The sequence below is a fragment of the Cupressus sempervirens genome, chromosome 11, assembly GCF_028749045.1.
Source record: "Cupressus sempervirens isolate cs-2001-9-10 chromosome 11, ASM2874904v1, whole genome shotgun sequence".
Classification (NCBI taxonomy): Eukaryota; Viridiplantae; Streptophyta; class Pinopsida; order Cupressales; family Cupressaceae; genus Cupressus; species Cupressus sempervirens.
This window is the reverse complement of record NC_143128.1, coordinates 341,268,442-341,273,095: the sequence shown is the minus strand read 5'-3', so window position 1 is coordinate 341,273,095 and position 4,654 is coordinate 341,268,442.

Here is a 4,654-nt window from a genome sequence, read left to right as displayed (position 1 = left end):
GCCTTATAAAATTCAACAAAAAGCCCATCCGGCCTAGGGGCCTTGTCATCCTTGAGAGCTTTAATAGGCCCCTTGATCTCTTCAATAGATCTAGGGGTCGAAAGAAGCATAACATCTTCAACATCTCATTTAGAAGGAATAAGGGGTCTATATTGGAATCTAATTTCCTCAGCCTCCAAGGAATCTTCAAATGAGAAAAGCTTACTATAGTAATCAGCAAAAGCCAATGAAATACAAATAGGATTAGTGACTTCTTGATTATAAATAACAAGCTTGTCAATAGATTCTTTAATATATTTCTGCTTAAGATAATTAAAGAAAAATTTAGACCCTTGATCACCATGCTCGATCCAATTAATCCTAGAATAGATTCTAGCTCCATGAATTTTAGTCTGTTGATGCTTGCTAAGGGCATCCTTAGTAGCAATAGCTTGGTTCAAAAGATCTACATTAGAAGGATAAGCCTAAACATTAAACTCAGTAGTTTGAAGGTTAGAGCAGAGCAACTTTTCAGTGAATCTATAGTCCTTAGCACACTTTTGGCCAATGGTTTGCAGGAAAGCTTTCCAAGCCAAGAGATTTGCCTTCCACTTGTCAATCATGAGAGAGTCCTTCATGTTAAAGAAGTTGATGTTCCTAATAAGATGCAAGGCACATAGAACATCGTCATCGTGCAACAGCTTAGTATTCAGCAAGAATTTGGAAGAGGTAGGTTTATGATGAACAGGATTAGAATTAATGTTGATACAGGTGAAAATAAGATGATGATTAGACAGGGTGGTGGCAGAAACCAAAACAATGTTACCATTACTATCAAGAAGAAAAGAAAAACAATCTTTATTGCCATAAAAGTGGTATGATTTGGAATAGATTCTAGATCGACCTTGCTGGAAATTGCACCAAGTGTGCCAAATTCTAGGATGAGAGTCTTTAATGTTAGCTAGGGGGTCAAACAATTTTTTTGAGTTAATAAACTTAGACCAATGCAGATACTCATAATCCTTCCATCTGAAAGGGTTACCACCAATTTTATCCTTCTATGACTCAACCATATTGAAGTCTCCTCCAAAAAACCAAGGAATATTAGGGAGAGTGGACAACCAATTCCAGAGGGAGATTCTATCCTTAGTATCATTAGGAGAGTAAATAGAGCAAAAACCTATTTGTTTATTATTAATATTCATAGTAAACCAGACAACCCTTTGACAAGGGGAAACACCATTATTAGTTATGAGCTTCCCCCACTTGGGATTAACAAGGACAACAATTCCACCTTTACCCCTAATATGGCTAGAGTAAAACTTAATGGCATCCTTCCAAATAAAATTAAGGCTGATATTGAGCATGAAACCAATAGCTTTAATTTCTTGCATCATAAACAAATCAATAGAATTAAAAGAATTTAAAACATGCTTAACAACATATTTTCTATCCAAAGACTCAAGCCCCCTAACATTCCAGAATAAGCAATTCATTGAGACACATTGCAAGGGGTTTGGGATGCATCTTGAATAGTCATGTTGGGACAACTAGGAGCATCCCTAGGATTCTTATTAGTAGAATTATTTTTGGACCTTGGTGAACTTCCACACCTACTGGTGGAAATGGTGTCTAATTTAGGAAACTCATCAAGGACTGACGGCTCCATATCTATATTGAGATCAAAGAGAATAGACCTAGAAGTAGGAATGACTTCAAAAATATAACCATCCTCAATTTCCTTAAACACCTTTGGTGGAGCCTTTGGCAGATTCAAGGCGGGCTTGACTGCTTCAATGGAAGGAGCAGGACACTCAATGGGGACACAACTTAGAAGGGGATTTAATATGGGATGAGAATCCGAATTAACATAATTGGATTTAGGGTTAACTGAAGTAATCCCTCTCCACTTTTTCTTGTTTTTAATAAGAGTAAATCCATCATCTAATTTAGGCCCTGACATAGCCTCTAGAGGGGGAGATAAGTTCAAGTTAAGAGCATAAACAACCTGGTTAAAATTTGAGGAAGTAGGAGCCTTCATAGTGGGTTGACCATCAAATTTAGAAGCAACAAGGGGGTTAATCGGCAAAGGGGAATTGGGAGGGGAATTATTGCTATTGGAAGACTTAGCAGAAGGCTTATTAAGGATGGGACAATCCCTACATTGATGACCCTCTTTCCTACACAAAAGGCAAGCATTCAAGCCCACTAAAATTTCAATAGGGCAAACAAAATCTTCATTGAGCACATTAATATTAATTTCAAAAGGAATTTCTTTGCCAGGAAGGAGTGATATAAGAACCCTAGCATCCATATGTGGGACTAATCTAAAAGTTTCATCCATCCTGATAATTTTGCCCAAATTTTCCAACAACTGTGGCAAAAAAGGCCAAAGAAATGGCGGTGAGTTTTTTACAAGAATCCTCCTAGGCATTGAGAGGGCCAAAACTTCCTCATGGACGACCTCAGGGGTCCAAGCCAATGCTTAGAAGGATGTTGACCCATCCGTCCAATATTACTTTTTTAGAACCTCTTTTTGGGCTTCATGGATAGCAAAAAAGATAACAAAAAGCCCCTTTTGAATTTGTCTGCAAAATGTTATGTGAAACCCTAGTTTGGTATTCTACAAATTATAAAACCAATCATCCATAAACTTGCACGGAGGACATTTTTCAATATTAATGGCAACAAAAAAGATTGCAGTGTCTTTAAGCCTACCTTTTTCTTTAGTAGTTTTGGCAACCATCTCAAAATTAGAAATTAAAGAAAAATGAGCCAAGGAAGGTAGAAGGCTCTTACCATCCTTGGCGACCTCATAGTTGTCTGGGCTAGCAACAACAAACCTCACATGTTCATGAATACCACCTGCCGAATTGGAAACCGCCTTTGAGAAAGATTTAGGTTTGAAAAAATTGCTAGCAGTCGGTAGAGGAATACCATTAATGCTAGAAGAAGCATTAGCTGAAGGAGGAGGTATGGGGAGCTGCTTGGAAGTAAAAGCATTGCTTGGAGTGCTAGGAGAAGAATAACCACCATCAGCGGTCGTATGTGTGGGGACAACTAGGTGTCCACCACTGTCGACCCCAAACTTTTCCTTTCGCCACCTTGCCGACAGTGAGCAAGACTAGAGCAAAAAAAGAGCAAAGCGAACCCGCAATTCGTAGAGCAAAGCGATCAATTTTTCCAAAAACTATATTTTTGTTTTTGATTGTAGATTTTTAATTTTTTTTAATTTTTTTTTTAATCTAAGTTAAATTAATAGAGGAGTAAGTTGTTAGGATATTACAATAATTGTCTATAAATAAAATGTTATGCCTTTTTCATATTAATTCAGCTCTCGGGAACTGCAACTACTACTACTTAGGTTATAGTTTGTGCTAATTTTCCTCTTAATCTATGACCTTTTTTCTTATTTCCCATTGGTTATGGGTTTTTTCTTGGTGGTCTTATTCCTTTTAGATGAGGAAATTTGCAAAAAAAAAATCGTTGAAAACATAACAATTGGCAATCTCTAAAAATTCCATTGCATATCATGACAATTCCTTCACAATCCACCTACCTTTATTATTCTTCCACATATTGCATAGGCTTTAAATGTGGCAATGATGAAGGAAAAAAGAATTAGAAATTATCTTGGAGAGCCAACTATTTTCTTATTTTGATCTAAAATGACAAATGACAAGTGGTGTTGTTGAAGGCTACCCCATTCTTCTACAAAGACTACCTCTATTTTGTAGAAAACTGGGACAACTCTAATACACCTTGTGAAAGGTGGATGGACAAAATAAACTAAAATGGAAAAATACTCAATGTGCTACGGCACTAATATATTTCATTAACCATTTTGTCCATATCAATAGCATTACAAGATGTCTCTATTTATAGAGGTCTTTGATTGTTTCTCGAAACATCTAAATTAACCGACATAGAACAAATAGACTTTTTTAGAAATATCTAAACACAAATGACTTCTATAACTTTACCTAACCCTATTCATCAATCCAAGAATTTCTAAAATCCTCTATTATGCTTTTACATTTCATTTGAAGGGGAAATTACACATTCCAACAGTCCCCCCTAAATCCAAATCCTTTCTTTTGCCTAATGCCAAAATGCTATTTTCCAATAATCTTCATATCCATTAATGAATGAATAGTGTCTTCTAAGGTTGGGGCCTTTAGTTTCTACAAACATTTTGTTAGCAATTGGCTACCAACTATTTCCTCTTTTCATAGGATCCATTGATAATCTTGCCTCATCTATCACAAATGTCAGTGACATGATTCACTAATAACCTTGATCAAATTTATGATTTGTTTCAGTTGCCCCGTGATAGCTTCATCTATCACAAGTGGTGACAGGGTTCTCCAGATAACCTTGCTCTACAAAATAAAAAATCTCTTTGCTGTTAGAAATGGTGACAAAAAATTTCTTCCTTCTTTAGCTATCCATTGATTAGCTGCTTCTATCAAAATATAATTACAAGATACTCCCAATTAACCTAGCTCTGATTCGTTTGTCATAGATGGTGACATGATTTTCTTACACTGGCTCTGATACCATGTAATGCCTACCCCTAGTTTGTTTTTATCTTTCTTGTAGGCTTCCAGGAGTAAGCCTAAGTCTAGGGGGAGTGATGTAATGCCTACCCCTACTTGACTTTTCTATTGTAGTG